General features: G+C 48.5%; 1 protein-coding gene across 1 annotated transcript in view; it reads left to right on the top strand.

Moving 5' to 3' along the window:
• MYO7A (myosin VIIA) overlaps nt 1–17509 on the top strand; it is a 115039-nt gene that overhangs the window by 612 nt on the left and 96918 nt on the right. The gene's annotated exons all lie outside the window — the stretch shown is intronic.

A 17509-nucleotide genomic window follows, 5' to 3' on the forward strand; every position in this document is an offset into this window, starting at 1 on the left:
GAGGGGAGATTTAGCCATTAAGAAGGAATTCTTTGCTGTGAGGGTGGCGAGACGCTGAAACAGATTCCCCGGGGAAGCTGTGGCTGCAACCTCCCTGGAAGTGTCTCAGGCCAGGTTGGATGGGGCTTGGAGCAACCTGATCCAGTGGGAGGTGTCCCTGCTCCTGGTAGGGGGTTAGGAACTGGATGATCTTTAATGTCCCCTCCAATCCAAACCATTCTGTTGTTCTGTGTGCCTGCTGCAGGGACTTACTGGCATTGGCCACCCAGCCCCTCAGTCCTGGGACCACCTTAACCTCTCCCCAGCTCTGCCCCAGCTCCAGATGCAGCACCCAGGTGGTTGAATCACAAACTGATCCCAGGCAGCTGGTAGAGGGGTTCCCCTGGTAGCACAGATCATGTCCAGGCTGGGTTTTGGTGGTATTGGCCCCTTGTGTCACACCTGTGCTGGTAAGCAGCACCCAGGACTTTCCCAGAGTGTTTAAATTGTTAGGACCATCCCTGGGCAGGGGAACATCCCTGGGCAGGGACTGAGACACACAGAAGTTTGCATTTTGCTGCCTGGTTTAGGTGCATGGGGTCTGCACTTCCAGTCTTTCCTAGCCATGATGTCCTAAGAAAGGTGGAACTGGCATCTCTTGGTGTCTCTGGAAAGATTGGGGTGTAAGGGGGGGGACCTGTCCTGTAGGCAACATGGAGGGAGAGTTTGAAAGGCAAGAGGCTGGTGGGTCTAAGATTTCATGGTTGCTTCTGCTAAATGCCCCCTGCAGAAGGAGCTGGCAGGAGGTGGGAGTGATCTTCTCACAAGTCCAGGTTTGTTATGTTTGTATGAGGGGGCTTCTCTTCATATTCCAGGCAAAAGGATGTCCAAGAACCAACCCCATGGGGTTAACCTGTGCTTTGCTTCAGGATGTTGAGTACATGCCTTGTGTTGCAAGATAACTCTTCCATCCTTCTTCTCTATTTGATGCTCTGGGTCCTATCTCCCTTCCCATGAGGGGAGGGACCACGGTGTCCCCGTGGTGGGGAGGAAAATTTGGGAGGGTTTTGCAGCTTTGGACTGAGTTTTGCCAAAGCTTCCAACAAAAACTGCATCCCTGTGAAAATCTCCCTTACCCTGTGCCTGAACTGTCCCAGGGACAGCAGAAGAGGGAGAAACAAGGGTTGGCTGACAGTCAAAACAATTTCCACCCATGGTTTTCCAGTCCCTGAGCTCTGCTGATTTTGAAATGCATTTGTCTGAACCCTGTTTCATGTTCAAGTTGTGCTGATGGGGCGAGACTGGAGCCACTTCATGTACTCCCAGTATCTCCCCACTGACACCAGCAAGGGATGAACCCCTTTCCCAAGGGGCAAAGTCATTCCACAATTCACTTCTAACTCATTTCCCTCCCTCAGAGCAGCCAATTCATCTCACCCACTCTTAAGTTTCTGTGGACCAGGGCTGCTGTACAGTGTTTCTGTCTTATGCTTGCTAACTTGTGACTTCGCAATCCTTGGGTTGCCATGGAAAGGATTTTGCTGTGATTAATGAAGGCATTGTCAGCTTGGAGGGTTTGGGCTTGGGGTTTTGTTGTTTGTTTGTTTTTTGGGTTTGGTTTGTTGTTTTTTTTTGTTTGGTTTTTTTTTTTTTGTATTGCTTTAATTTCAAAGCCTTTCCTGGAGCTGCAGGGAACAGCTCCCAAACCCAGCAGAAAGGGGCTGACCAAAAAGGTGGCTTCAGGAACTCTCAGTCCCAGCCATGGTTTTGGGTTTCTGAACTGTCAGGTAGCAGTTTCTGCCTCCACTCACTGCCAGCTCAGCTCTGCTGGTCCTTTTTGAAGAGAAACAGCAATTTTTATTGTCCTTTTGGGTCTGAGCCAGAGTTTTCTTGTTCCTGAAGCAGAGTGGGACGAGTGTCACTGTACCAAGGGGCTGGCAGGATGTGGGGACAGCACGTCAGGGAGCTTTGCACCATCAAACACTCTTATTTGCTAGGCAACCTGCAAGGAGAACTTGATATGGGGTGAGCTGCTGTGTTTGTGACAGTCTGGTCCCCCCTGCTGAGCTGTTTTGTAGAGCCAGAAAACTTCTCAGGACAGGACTGCCCCAAGTGTCTATGCTGAGGCTGTTCATCCATCCCAACCCCCTGGAGAGTTGTCCAGTCCAAAGTGCCTGGAGATGGGCTCAGAGTCCCTGTGAGGAAGTCCAGGGAAAAGCAGGCATTTGGAGTAGAAGGTGTGCCAAGCACATATGCCTAAGTTGGGAATCACAAGCTCAAAAATCTCCAGGGACCCCTTCATTTCTTGGCTGAGTGTTCCCCAGCCTGAGCACATAGGTCCCAACTCCCACCTATAGAATCAGAGGATGTTGGAGGTTGGAAGGGACCTCTAGAGATCATCCAGTCCAACCCCCAGGCAGGCAGGAACCCATCCAGGTGGGATTTGAAAGTCTCCAGAGAAGGAGACTCCACAACCTCTCTGGGCAGCCTGGCTCAGGGCTCCATCACCTTCACCCATGTTCCACCTCATGATGAGGCCAAACTCCTTCTGTTCTAACTTCAACCCATTATTCCTTGTCCTATTACTGGGCACCACTAAACAGAGACCCCTTCCTCTGGACACCCACCCCTCAGATATTTATAGAGTTTAATAAGGTCCCCTCTCAGCCTCCTTTTCTCCAGGCTGAACAGCCCCAGGTCTCAGTCTTTCTCCATAGGAGAGATGTCCAAGCCCTTTCATCATCCTTGTAGCATTCTGTTGGACTTTCTCCAGTAGATGCCTGACTCAGGCCCATTTGGGCTCCACAGAATCATAGAATCATAGAATTGGCTGGGTTGGAAGGGACCTCAGAGATCATCAAGTCCAACCCTTGATCCACTACCACTGCAGTTCCCAGCCCATGGCACTCAGTGCCACATCCAGGCTCTGTTGTCAGACTGAGTGTTGGATCCCATTGAAAGTCTTGGAGCAATTGCAGAGAAGCTTCAAGCTCTTCTTAGACCTCACAAGTGGCTTTCACAGCACAGAGGTTCAGGTGCTGCCATCCTGTTCCCTGCATTTCAGCTCCTGTAACCACCCAGTGTTTGCTTGGGGTGCAGATGACCTCAGTACCACTCCCACATGCATGAAAGGAGTAAAAACTTCCACTTTAGGGTTGATTATAGACCTCACAGGCTGCTTTGGGTGGAGGTTCCCACTGCTGCTCTTGCTGGACAAGCAGCCTGGCCTCCAGCTTTAAGATCTGTGGAGGAAGGAAGGCTTGCCAAGAGGGTATGACCAAGGTTACTCTGAGTTTTGGTAGAACTGAGCCTCTGTGAATTCTGGGCTTGCCAGAAGCAAGAGTTGTCCTCTCTTCCCCTCTGACACAAGGTTGTAAGGTGGGAGCTGTGCTGGGAAGGGGCTTCCCCCCCCCCAGGAGACAGAGCCCCTCACTGCAGCAGTTCCTGACTTTGAAAAGAGCAAAATAAATCTGGGGTCATGACAGAGCTGGAGAGAGGGATGGGTTTAATGTGAAGGTTGGCCCAGGAGAATAAATAGAAAATGGCAGGGATCTACAGTGCCAGGATGAGCTGCCAACAGCACCTGGACTTTCAGGATTATTATGATTTAGCTTCCAGGAGACCCCATGAATTGCTGTGTCCTGTTCTGGGGTTCCCAACATAAGAAGGACACTGTTGGAGAGGCCACGGAGGTGATCAGAGGGCTGGAGCAGCTCTGGAGCCAGGGAGAGAGAGTTGGGGTTGTTCAGCCTGGAGAAGAGAAGATTGTGGGGAGACCTTAGGGCACCTTCCAGTGACTGAAGGGGCTCCAGGAAAGCTGGGGAGGGACACAAGGACATGGAGTGATAGGGCAGGGGGGAGTGGTTGCAAACTGAAAGAGGGGAGATTTGGATGGGATATGAAGAAGACATTGTTTCCTGTGAGGGTGGTGAGACCCTGGAACAGGCTTCCCAGAGAAGTTGTGGCTGCCCCATCCCTGTGTCTCAGCCCAGGTTGGATGGGGCTTGGAACAAGCTCATCTAGTGAGAGGTGTCCCTGGCCATGGAAGTGGGGGTGGAACTGGATGATCTTTAAGGTCATTTCCAACCCAAACCAGTCTGTGATTGTATGATGAGTCTTCCAGTGCTTGCAGGTTACAGTTGTGGAACAGCTCCCACCAGAGAGAGGTTTGTAAATGCTGAGCAGGACTCACCTTGCCCAAGACACTGATGCAGAGGGGAAAGGTTCTCTGAGCTATACCTGGGGTGTGTTAGATTTGGGACCAGGATCCATGTCCTGGGATCAAGCCCTTAGGTGCTCTGCAGGGTATCAGAAACCACATTTCTCTCCTCTGTTGACTTCAAGGAAGCCAAGACAAAAGAGATGTCAGGAGAGTAATAAAGACTGAAAGAGCATCACACATCTGTGAGTCCTTGGGGTGCCTGTAACTGGGATACTGAGGGACATTCTGGTCCCTCCAAGCCCAAAGTGATGTGAGGCTCAGCTGAGGAGGGCTTAGGGAAAAAACAGTCTGAGGTCTGGAACAGCTCCCACACCAGGAAGGATTGTTTAGACAAAAAGTCCAAGCTGAGAAGAGATGGGAGGAAGGTATGTTAGAGGTTCTGGGAGATGAGGCTTGGCTGGGGAAACAAAAAGGAGGATTTTCCTTCATTTTCCTTTGATATATAAAAATCAGGGAGCATCAAATAAAGCAGAGAACAGGTCCAAACCAAACAGGGGTCACACAGCCTAGTGCTCTGGTCCTCCTTACTGCAGGACTCTGTAGATTCTGAAAGTATGGAAGGGTTCTAAAAAGCACTCAGACAAATTTTTTGATGAAGAGCCTCTCAAAAGCTGTAAAATACATATATTAAAGATAAAAGCTACCATTCTTTGTCCCTGGAAGTCCTTCAGATGCAAATTATTAGTGTCTGGGGGAGTGTTATGCAGTAGTGCCACTACATTTTTGCCCTTTTTGAATTCCTCCTTGAGCATCCTCTGCTGTCCACAGAGCAGCACCATAAGTAGGGAACCCAGAAGCTGGGGTTTTGTGTGCAGAACTTATGAGCTCATGATTCTACTCACAAGACTTGTTCATACCCTGAGATCTTCCTTGAAATGATTGCTCTGAGATGTTTGCCCCACTGCACCTCTTAATGCTTTAGAAGAGAAGGTGTCAGCCTCATCACTTCAGTAATATCAAGTGGGTTAAGGGAAAAAATTTCTTTCCCTTTATCATTTGAAATACTTTAATACTGTGAAACACACACAGGGGAGCTTAATGTGATTTTTTTTTCCCAACTTTTGTATCAGATATCTTGAAGACCATTCAGTAATTCCCACCAAGAGGGCGATCATCTGCATCACTGCTAGAAAAACCAAGGTTTGTGGGTGGTTTCCTGCAAATCCCAGCCCTGACCCACACTGGGGTTAGCCTGAGGTTGGCTTTGCAAGTCAACAAGCTGGTTTTCCATGCCCAGCATGTGTTGGTTTGGGGGAATTTGAATTCATGCCTATAAGAGGGGTTGGTAGAAGAAAAAACTTGGTATCCCAGTGGTACTGACTTACTGGTTTGGGTTGGATTATAAGGGGCCAAAGATCTTCACTGTAGTGGTGAGGCTGAAAGGGAAGAGCCATGGCCACACCATCATCAGAGGCAGGATACCCTGGGCAAGGCTTTCAGGACATGCAGGGGACAGAGGGACAGAGTTGTAGTGAGCTGGGAGGAAACCTGCAAGCCTGGCCAGAGTTCATCAGAGCTCTGCCTCCTACGTTCAAGGCTTTGGGTGTTTTCCAGCATCAGTAGTGGTTGTCATTACCTTGTGTTGTCCTGGCTATTTCTGTCCTGCTTCCTCTCATCCCTCAGCTTTGCTGGGTCTGTGCCATCAAGGCCACCAGATTTACCCTGAGCTGAGGTCAACTCCAGAAACCACACACCCTGTCCCACACTGGGTTCATCTCTGAAGGTTTCTGCCTGGGGCAATAAAGGGAGGGGTTATTTCATCTCTGTAGTCCATGCTAGAGCCTTCCTCAAGCCCATGTTGCAGGCAGAGGACATTTTGTCTTCTCCTGGAACACTGGGATGTGCAGTGGGGCAAATTTCTCAAGATGTAACCAAGTTGATCCCCATTCCCTCCCCACTTCCTCTGCTCAGCTTCTTGGCTGCCTTTAGCTGGGGTAGAACAACACAGCCAGGATAACCTGGGCTTCTGTGGTCTGGCTGCAAGTAAAGCTCAGGAAAAAAAAAAAAATCAAACCAAAAAACAGGTCCAGCTGGCTTAATTGATGGGTTTTGCATGCTGGAGACCTGCAAGAACCCAGAGCCACCCTGCCACAGCTGTGAGGAAATAGAATATTGAGCACTGGGCCCCTCAGTACAAGAAGGAGATTGAGGGGCTGGAGTGAGCTCAGAGAAGGGAAAACAAGCTGGTGAAGGGTCTGGAGAACAAGTCCTGTAAAAAGAGGTTGAGGGAATTGGGAATGTTCAGTTTGGAGAAGAGGAGGCTGAGAGGAGACCTCATTGCTCTCTACAGCTCCCTGCAAGGAGGTTGTAGGGAGGTGGGTGCTGGGCTCTTCTCTCAAGTGACCAATGACAGGACCAGAGGAAATGGCCTGAAGTTGCACCAGGGGAGGTTTAGATCCCATATCAGGAAGAATTTCTTTACTGAAGGAGTAGTCAGGTGTCGGAATGGGATGCCTAGGGAGGTGGTGGAGTCACCATCCCTGGAGGTCTTTAAAAGCCTTGTAGCTGAGGCACTTCAGGACATGCTCCAGTGGGTGATGCAGACACTGATATGTATATTTTATTAGGGGGGGATGCTGACAGTTGGACACAGTGATCCTAGAGGTCTTTATTCAGCTGTGACAATTCTGTGAGTCTATGAGGAACTCTTGTATTGCTGGAATTACTGAAAATCCCCATGAGCTGATGGTGGTGTTTCCCATATACCTCCCAAATATTCCCCCATGTCTGACTGATGGTGCCACAGCATCGTGGAGCTAAATATATATATATATGTAGGATGGACAAAACTTTCCAATAGTCTTTTAGGATTTCCTTTTATTTCTGCAGCTTTCCAGGATTACCAACCACCTCAGGGCACTTGTGCCCAGACACAGCCAGGCCAGGGATCAGGCTCCATGGCAGGAACTATTAGAGCTTTTATGTAATTCAGTAAAGCTGTACATGGAGACTTATAAACAATTCATGAGAAGGTCAGCCCAATCTGCTCTCTCACTGGGGAGGTGTTTCAGAGCAGGAACACTGCAAGGATGTTGTCCTTCCCATGTAAAAAAAAAATTGTTGCTCTCCAGGATAATGGGGAGGAAGCTTTGCCACCTCTTGGGTGCTGAAGGTTCTTGTGCCCTGAGCAGGAGTTTCCAGGAGACCAGCTGGGTTACTCCAGCAAGGAACTGAGATGTTGCTTTGTCCATGGCTGAATGTTATTCCTGCACCCAAAGCATCATCAGAGAGTCAAGAGAGCACCCAGTGATCTTGGTCAGAACATGAGAGCCATGGCAGCTTGGGGTGCCACGATGGGGATGAACAGGTTGCAGATTAAGGTGGTGGGTAACAAAAAAGTGTTTGAGCAACATTATGACTTTTAGAAATAACTCGGGATCTGCATGGGTGCTTTGTTATATCTGGGGTTTTTTGTTTTTTTCTTTTTTTGTTCACAGCAGACTACTCTTAGGAGTAGCAAACCAGGTCCTGTCCTCCCAGACTTGAGCTCAACACATAGGGAAGATTTTAAATTGAAAGGGCTGGGATAAAAGTCAAGGTTTTCCAGTGCAGCTGTGATGTTAAACTCAGCCCTAATGGTGTGACTTGTCTCCAGCAAACACAGATTTCTTCTGGGTAGCTGAGAGCAAATCACAAATAGCCACAAGCCACCCTTTTCTTCAAAGGGACATCTCCAAATACTGAAAAAAAGAAAAAAAAGGGTGGGATCAGAGCAGCTTGTTACAACTGGAATAAATTAAGCACCTGATTAAAGGTGACTTGCCCATCTAGTCTGATTTCCATAGGAAACAAGGCTTGTGTGGTCAGGCTGCCTGGCTCTTTGGATGTGTCACCTAATTGGGGTGGTTTGCTGACCAAGCTCACTTCAAATTTGGCTCTAGCAAGGGACCCAAGTTCTTGGACACTTCATGAAAATATGTAGGTGAACATGGGAGAAATGTGATGTCCTGCAGCATGATGCCAGCTCCTGTTGGATACCAGGGAGCACTCATGGGATGGGAAAATTGTGCTGGATGGCTCACCTGCAGGAAAGACTGTGCCTTGTTGGCCATCAAGAAATCTTATTTAAAACAAGAAAACTTCAAATAATGAGGGTTTTGTTAATTCTGCTGCTCACAAAGGGACTTGAACCATTATTTCTCATTCTGCTCTTCACCAGGTGGGAGCAAAGTCATTTCACCTCCTGGAGCTCCAGTTTTTTTGCCCTTCCAGACTGCTTGGGGATGCACTGACTTTTAGTTTATGTTTGAGCATGACCTATCATAGAATCTATAATGGTTTGGGTTGAGAGGGACCTTAAAGATCATCTAGTTCTAACCCCTCCACCATGGACATCTTCTGCTTCACCAGGTTACTCCAAACCCCATCCAACCTGACCTTCAACACTTCCAGGGATGGGGCAGCCTGGGCCAGGGTCTCACCACCCTCACAACCAAGAATTTATTCCTAATATCTCCTCTAAATTTACTCTCATATATGCCCTTTAGTCTCCCTTTGCTTTAGCAAACACCTGTGGGTGTATCTTGAGCTCAGCCAGAGGATTCCCTGGAGAGCACTGAGTATCCCCTGTGTGCCACCAAAACGTGAAGAGCAGCAGACAAGGAGTCCCTGTGACTCACTTTCTCCAGCTCCAAAATTAATATCACATTTTGCATGTCCAGCCAATGAGTCAGGAAGCTTCTGTCCCCCTCTCATCTGGGCTATTACAGGGCTGATGTCTCCCAGCACTGCCTCATGCTGCCCTGAGGGAAGTGATGGAGATTGCACCCAAGGCACCCTGGAAGGGCAGAGCAGAGTCTGTTTAATTTGTCCACTCCCTGTTCCAGGAAAACACCCTCTGGAGTCATCAGGAGTCTCAGCAGGATAAAACAGGGCTAGGATCTTCTGATTTGAACCCACTTAATCCTACCAGCCCCTGCATTTGGAAGCTGGCCTCGACCTTTTGGAAGAGCTGTCCTGAATTTCTCCAGGACCCTGAGAGATAAGAGGATAGTGTCAGGGCAGGCAGAGGGAGGATTTCACTGAAAATCCCAGCAAAGGGGTTCCTGCTGAAAAAAAAAAAAAAAAACCAAAAAAACAACCCTCATAGGATTATAAGAGCTTGCAGAAGCCCTGCTCCAGCCTATATTAATGAGACTGCACAGGCAATGCCAGACCAGTAGGGACCAGCAAGAGCAGAGGGTGAGACAGCTGCTTATTAGGACAGTTTAAGGACAGAGAAGAGCAGGGGAACTGCTTTTATTAAAGGCATTTTGAGCTGGAGTCATAGGCATGGAGTTGGGTGTCTGCATGGGGCACATGGCACCTTCCTGGTTCTCCTGAGTGACCTTGGGGAAAGTCACATCCTCCTCCTGTGCCTCAGTTTCCCTCTGTGTGAAATGGGGATAGCATCATCCCTTCCTCCATAAACAGGAGGGGATTTGTGGGATGGGAATAACAGTGTAAGGGCTCACTGAAACAGCAGCTGCTGTGAAGATTCTCTTTAATGAACATTTCTGTAGCAAAATCAAAGTCAGCAGTGGGTCAGTAATTAAGTTACTGGGCTGGGATTTAGTCTGGAGTTCAGCTCTCACCTCTGCCATCCCTTCTCTGGGTGGTGGCAGGACATCTGGAGATGGTTTTTAAAAGCACTTCATGGGACTTGGAAAAAACCCAAGGACCTAACTCCCTCTGAAACCACTTTGGGAACAAACTCCAGTGCCACGGGACAAATCACCTGACTGCCCATAAATTTCATTCTGGGGCCCTGGCCCCAGCCTGCAGTGGGTGCAATGCTCCTTCTCCTGCCCTCTGTCTTGAAACAAGTCCTATGGTCTTGCAGATTGGTAAAATAGAAAGCTTGGAGATGATCCAGCCCAATGTCCTTCTTAACATGTCCCATTTATTCCCAACTGGAGCCAGGAAGATAGAATTGGCCAGAGTATATATCCAGGAGGTATAGCTATGCATCATTCTCTGTAGAATATATAAATACACACATCCACACCTTCCCTGGCATCTTCTTGGAATTGTTCTTGGATTATAGATGCAGCCTTTGAACCTTCCTGAGCAAGACAACCAAAGGATTAAAGCTGCAGCAGAGTTTAGGGCTGTGGTTCAGTGCCTCCTGAACCTGCCTCAAAACAGGGGATGCCACACAGGAATCTCCTCCAAAATTCCATGCACTGCTGTAAAACACATCAGCCTGAAGTCAACCACATCTCTGTCCATACCCCTGCTCTGCCCAGATCCATGGTATCCCCACTGGAACTTGTTGGTCTGCTGATCCCACACTGGTTGGGTTTTCCTGATCTGTGAGGACATCCTGCAGGATGAGCAAAGGGACTTCCAGGACAGCCCAGCACTGTGCAGAACATCCCTGCTCCAAGGAGGAGGGTGCTGTGAGCACATCCATGGCTATTTCACCCTCAATTTCAAATATAGGAATCATTTCTAAGCTGTTCTTGTGTGCCAGGCCCTCTATGGACACCCTGGCAAGACTGGGAGCTCATCTATACATAATCATAGAGTGTTTTGGGTTGGAAGGGGCCTTTAAAATTCATCCAGTGCAATCCTCCTGCAGGGACATTTTTAACTGGATCAGGTTGCTCAGAGCTCCATCAAGCCTGACCTTGAATGTGTCCAGGGATGGGGCCTCTATCAACCTCTCTGAGCACCCTGTTCCAGTGTTTCACCACCACATCTCAGAAAAAAGAGAAGAAAACAGATTGCAGACACTTCTTGGCTGACCTGCAAGTGCAGCATTTTGCCTCCATCAGCTCAGCCTGCTGGGTCTGGATTATGCTGAAATTACACCTGAGCACTTTGCAAAAGGATCCTTTATTTGATTAATTACTGGGGCTGCTGATAAATCCTCAGGCACTGGTGGACAAAGGGAAATTGCCCTTCTGGGGAGGATGTGTCTGTGGCCAGGGGGGGATCAGATGCCACCAGGGGCCATTGTTCTGCTCTGGCTCTGTGAAAGCACAGGGAGAGAGGAAAGGTCAGGTCTTTTGTTCAGCTTTTCTACCTGCCAGGCTTTTTTTGGAAGGATTGAATGCAGGGCAAATCTATTGAACTTCCTGCTGGAGGCTTAAAAAATTGATGCTGCTTTCCCAACTACACTCTGATGGATGGATGGAGGCTGGGTATTGATTCTCTGACTTTCCAGAGGGAGCTTTCTGTGGTTCTTTGCTCTAAAGTAGGTTTGTTTTGGGGGTTTTTTTGGCTGGGAATCATTCAGATGAGGTGTCTCTCTCCGTGGCACTGCTTCCAAGACCCTTCAAATGGTGGTTTGAGGGTCAAAGGAGTTCCACAGATGCAGCTAAATGGTCTTTTGATATATTCCCAGCAGCTCAGGGAGCACAGGGATGGAGAGAGGAGGGGACATCCAGATGAAAGCAGCCATCTCAGGCTTCCTTAGAGGTCAGGGAGGAGAAATAATGCTGACTTCTCCAGCAGACTAAGTGAATCAGTTCTTGGAAGCAAATGTTTGTCCCCAGAGTCATCATGGGGGTGATCTTGGCTGACTTTATCAAGTGGAGTGTCTGCATCTGAGCAGTCACAGTTTGGGTGTCAGATAGAGACCAAAAAAACCCAAGAAAAAAGATCAAGATGCACAAAGTCACCTAAATGTCAACACTATTGCTGTTATCAGGGACTACAAGTGCTGATTTGGTGCAGAAAACCACAAAGAGATGTCTGATGATGAACTCCCATTTGCCTGTTTCTGCCTTGCTCCACAGTCCTTGAGCTCAGGTGGATAAATACTGGTGATACTGGTGACAAATTACTCCCAGCTCAATTCTGACCCCTGCATGTGCCCATGAGGAGGCAAGGAAATGCTTGGGTCTTGCTTTCCACCATCCCTAGGCAGTAAGTGCATCACACAACAGGTTCTTGGGGCTGTGGAAGCTTCAGCTTCTGTCCTCATTGAGTCATGGAATGGGTTTTGGTTGGAAGGGACCTTCAAGTTCATCCAGTTCCAACTCCCCTGCCATGGGAAGGGACATCTCCCACCAGCCCAGGTTGCTCCCAGCCCCATCCAGTTTGGCTTTGAACACTTCCAGGGAGGGGCAGCCACAGCTTCTCTGACCAACCTGCCCCAAACCAGCAGTATTTATATTTTTAGCTGGTCCATAGCCACCTTGACCAATGAGGAGAGCTCAGGACATGGTTCAAGTGCTCACTTTTCAGGGAGTAGCCAGATTTTTCAGAAGTTTTAAGTTCTCCTGGGACCTGTTGGGAATCAGGCCCCAATTGGGGTGATTGAGGTCTTTGCCTGGAAGCTCTACCTACTGCACAACCCCTGCCACCTCTCTGTCACTCACCTTGAGTAGATTACACCCTATTTAGGGGTGGTTTCAATTACAAGCATCATTTCCCTGGGTTTCAGTTGCACCTGCAGAATGACAGCCTGCAGCCTGCATCAGCTCTGCACTTTCTTTTTTGGGTTACATGAAAAAAACCAACCCTGATGTACAGAAATGCAAAGTATGTGTGCATCTAAAGCATCCAGACCCTTCAACCCTGATGGTTTTTTTTTACAGAAAGTCCCCTTAGTGTCTGCAATCCTTTCTTTAGTTATTTGTTTTGATGAATTAATTAGCTGGTTGCTTGTGTTCTTCTGTGTAGGAAAGTTTATTTTGATGTCCAGTAGATGGAAGTTTCTGGTTTTGGAGATCTCAGATCTGCAGGATGGCTGGAACAAACCAAAAAACTAAACCAAAACAAAACAAAACAAATAAAAAACCAACAAACAAACAAAAAACGAAACCCAAACAAAAAAAACAACAACAAATTAGGTCTTCCCTTGGAACAGCATCCGCCCACTGGAAGGAGAAGCCCTACAGGAATACCCTTAAATCTAATTAGTACCTAATCCCCTGACTCTCATCACTGTCAGTCTGAACAGAGCAGGAATAGCTGGAGAGAAATCTGCTTGGTCTCTAAACCAGCCCTGGCAGGATGCTCTTCAGCTGCACTGTGTTGCATCCAGAACTAAGGAACCTTTCTTGGATGAAGCCCTGGATCCTCAGAAAGGCTCCTTGGCTTCCAGTGGATTTTACCCCCACTAATTTCTATATCTTGTAGCTCCTCTGGAATCTTTCTTTTTCCCTTGGTTGTCCAGGCCCCTGGAACCAGAGCTGACCAGGAGGTCATTTTTGACACCAAAATGTTCAGAACAGCTCTTCTGGTGTCTCCTGTCACCAGCATTCACTGGAAACCTGGTGGCTACTGAAGGTCTGATCCAAAAGCTGTAGGAAAAGCTGTTCTTGACTTTCAGTGAACTTGGATCAGAGTTTTTCCAGGAAAACATGATGACCATTTCCCAAGGGGTGTGGGGCCTGCAGGCAGAATGTGTCACAAATGTACCAGTTGGATGAAAAATGGTAATTCTGATGTTTTCTGCAGTTTATCAGTGTCCTGACCTGCCTGGCTTCCTTCTTGCATTCCTCAGGTCACCTGTAGCAGGACCTGAAGCCAATCTGTCTGTGTGGAGGTGGTAATTCAGACATCAAGAGGGGAACTTTCTCAGCAGGGTGACAGGCAGTATGCTGGCCAGGTTGGGGTCCCTGTGTCCCCACTTTTCCATCACCAGAGCCTCATGCTTGTAAAAGCTCAGGGAATGCCATCCTGCATATGGAAAAAAATCAGCAAGTACTCTGGGTTGAATTCCTGTGTATTAATCACAGAATTGTCACAGCTGGAAAAGACCTCTAAGATCATCACATCCAACTGTCAGTATTCCCCCCAAATAAAATATCTGTATCAATATCTGTATCACCATGCCCACTACAGCATGTCCTGAAGTGCCTCATCTACAGATTTTAAATACCTCCAGGGATGGTGATTCCACCACATCTCTGGGCAGCCCATTCCAACACCTGACTACTCCTTCAGTAAAGAAATTCTTCCTCAGATCTGGGCTAAATCTCCCCTGGTGCAACTTCAGGCCATTTCCTCTGGTCCTGTCATTGTTCACTTGAGAGAAGAGCCCAGCACCCACCTCCCTACAACCTCCTTGCAGGGAGCTGTAGAGAGCAATGAGGTCTCCTCTCAGCCTCCTCTTCTCTAAACTGAACATTCCCAATTCCCTCAAACTCTTTTTACAGGACTTGTTCTCCAGACCCTTCACCAACTTGGTTTCCCTTCTCTGAACTTGTTCCATGTCCTTCTTGTAGTGAGGGGCCCAGAACTGAACCCAGCACTCGAGGTGTGGGCTCCCCAGTGCTGACTCCAGGGCCACCATCACTGCCCTTCTGCTGGCCACACCATTCCTGATACAAGCCAGGATGCTGGTGGCCTTCTTGGCCACCTGAGGCAGTGGTGTTGCTTTTAGGAATGCAGCTTCTCCCCACCATAGAAGAGATGATGGTGAGCAAAATCAGACTTGATTTTACTCTCCATGTAACCTGCATAGGAGGAGTTAGAAGTTATTAATTCTTCTTGTGAGGAGATACTTGTGCCACAGGAAGATGTAAGGGAATGGTCAGGACCATGAACATTTCAATACCAAAGCTCAGGCAAAGGAGATGCTCATGTTTTAAGCAACACTTAAAGCACTCACCCAGCCAGACTCAAAGTCTGGATTGTAGTGAGGGCTCCAGCACTGAACACAGCACTGGAGGTGTGGGCTCCCCAGTGCCAAATACAGGAGCATCCCTTTCTCAGCTGCACAGTTGCTACCAACATCAGGAAGATGGGAGACATCTGAGCAGATGGGAGAACCCACCCTTAGTGCAGAAATGGAGGCAAAATAGGAGACTACAGCCCAAGGAGAATGGGAGCACTGGAAAACAGGAGATCAGGTGTATCCAGGATTGGAATATTGTGTCTAGTTCTGGAATCCCCAACCAAAGAAGGCCATGGAGCTGTTGGAGTGAGTCTGAGGAGGCCACAAAGATGATCAAAGAGCTGGAGCAGCTCTGGAGCCAGGGGGAGAGTTGGGGTTGTTCAGCCTGGAGAAGAGAAGGCTCCAGGGAGACCTCAGAGCATCTTCCAGTGCCTGAAGGAGCTCCAGGAAAGCTGGGGAGGGACTTTTTACAGAGTCAGGGAGTGATGGGATGAGGGGGAATGGTTTCAAAGTGAAAGAGGGGAGATTTCAAGTAGACATTGAGAAGAAATTCTTTTGTGTGTGGGTGGTGAGACCCTGGCCCAGGCTGCCCAGAGAAGTTGTGGCTGCCCCATCCTTGGAAGTGTCTCAGCCCAGTCTAGGAGAAATCTGCTCTAGTGGGAGGTGTCCCTGCTCCTGGTAGAAGGTTTGGAACTCGATGATCTTTAAGGTCCCTTCCAACCCAAACCATTCTGTGGTTTACCCAAGATGGGTTCAGAAACCCCAGCAGTTTTTCTGCAGTTCTTACTGAGTGTTCAGCTCATTGAAAAGCAGAGAAGAGGTGGGAACAGGCTGCAAGTGCCTGCACAGGGACAGCAGGTAATGAAAACTGAAAGCAGCAGACACAGATGATGCCATGAAGAGCTGGGAGGCAAAAAAAAGGGCACATCCCTCTTGCAAAGAGTTCCCTGGACATGACATATCATCCTGGCTTCCCTCTGCTCCATGCCCTGGTCACAGCTCCAAGCCAAGGGGTGCAGGAGACCCTGGGATGAGGGAGGTTGAGGTGCAGCAGTGGGACACAACTTTGGTTGGGGTTGGTAAGGTGGGAAGCTGAAGGCAAGTGCAGATGAGGGGAAGATGCTTCATTCTAAACCCTAAGAATGATTTGACCTTTTGAGATAATTACCTAGAGAAACAGTGGGTTGTCTGCTGAGAGCTTGCTTGTTGACCAAGCTAGCAAGGAGGAGAACTGCTAGCCAGGAAGGAAACAGATGGCTGCCATATTCAGACTGATATCTTCTGAACTCAAAGGTTCTAGGAAGAATGGAGAAGAAGTCAGAATTTTCCAAGCATTCCAGCTTCCAGCAGGAGAAGGACTAGGAGTGGTCTTAAGTGTCTTTTCTTCTTCTCTGCTTGCTGTCCTGGGCATTCAGTGTTTGGAGATCCCAATGGTGGGTTGGTTACTTTAACCTCATTCAAGAACCAGTGGTTTTCTTCCTGACCATTTTATTCACCAGTTCTCAGATGAACAATAAAATGCACTGCAAAATCTTTACTTTTTCTCAGATCCCCTTGCTGGAGGGCAGGAGGTGAAAGCAGCAGTGTGGAAGGAGCAGAGAGGGGGTAAATCTCTTTGTTGGGCTCTGGTGACACATTAAGTATTTGCCAGTCAATTGATGTGGATGGGAGGCAGGGAAGGAACAGACTCTTACCTTGTTTGGTTTGGTTTTGGTGTTTTTTTGTTGTTTTTTGGGGGGTTGAGGCTTTTTGTTTGGTTGGGTTTTTTCATATTGTTAAGTGTCCAGGGTGTTCTCCAAAAGACAAGGTCTGCCCCGAGGTGGGTGCTGAAGGGGACTGGATGTGAACACCCCCCAGAAATTAATTATTCCATTTTCTTTGCTGGATTTTTAGACAGGAAAATCCTGTGGGGTGTGGGACTTCAGGAGAAAGGAACAGAATTTGAGTTTAGAATATAAAAAAAAGCTGAATTTCTCCTCCCCAATGCTTAAGGAGCATGTGCTCTGGAGGATTAGTACTGGGGGAGTGATCCCCTGGGCAGTATGGTTGGTCATGGGGTTGGACTTCAGCCATAAAATGCCAACAAGGAGCAGAGAAGTGCCAGTGAAACAGATTAAAGTAGCAATCCCCTTCTTTGCCATTGCAGGATAATGGCTTTGTCCAGGTTCCTCAGGCTTTCTGCCTCCAGAGTGCAGCACTCCTGGGTTCCTCCTGCATTTGAGGGTCTCCTTAACCAACCAGAAAGCCATGGGGAAGGTCACCATAGAATCATAGAATTGGCTGGGTTGGAAGGGACCTCAGAGATCATCAAGTCCAACCCTTGATCCACTCCCGCTGCAGTTCCCAGCCCATGGCACTGAGTGCCACATCCAGGCTCTTTTGAAATATCTCCAGGGATGGAGAATCCACCCCCTCCCTGGGCAGCCCATTCCAATGTCTGAGCACGCTCTCTGGAAAGAATTCCTTCCTAATATCCAACCTAACCCTCCTCTGGCAGAGCTTAAGCCCATGGACTCTTGTCTTGCTGAGAGTTGCCTGGGAAAAGAGCCCAAACCCCCCCTGGCTCCAACCTCCTTTCAGGGACTTGGAGAGAGTGATGAGGTCTCCCCTGAGCCTCCTCTTCTCCAGCCTCAACACCCCCAGCTCCCTCAGCCCTTCCTCACAGCATTTCTGCTGGATCCCTTCACCAGCCCAGTTGCCTCCTTTGGACCTGCTCCAGCACCTCAATCTCCTTCCTGAGCTGAGGGGCCCAG

The sequence above is a fragment of the Heliangelus exortis genome, chromosome 1, assembly GCF_036169615.1.
Source record: "Heliangelus exortis chromosome 1, bHelExo1.hap1, whole genome shotgun sequence".
NCBI lineage: Eukaryota > Metazoa > Chordata > Aves > Apodiformes > Trochilidae > Heliangelus > Heliangelus exortis.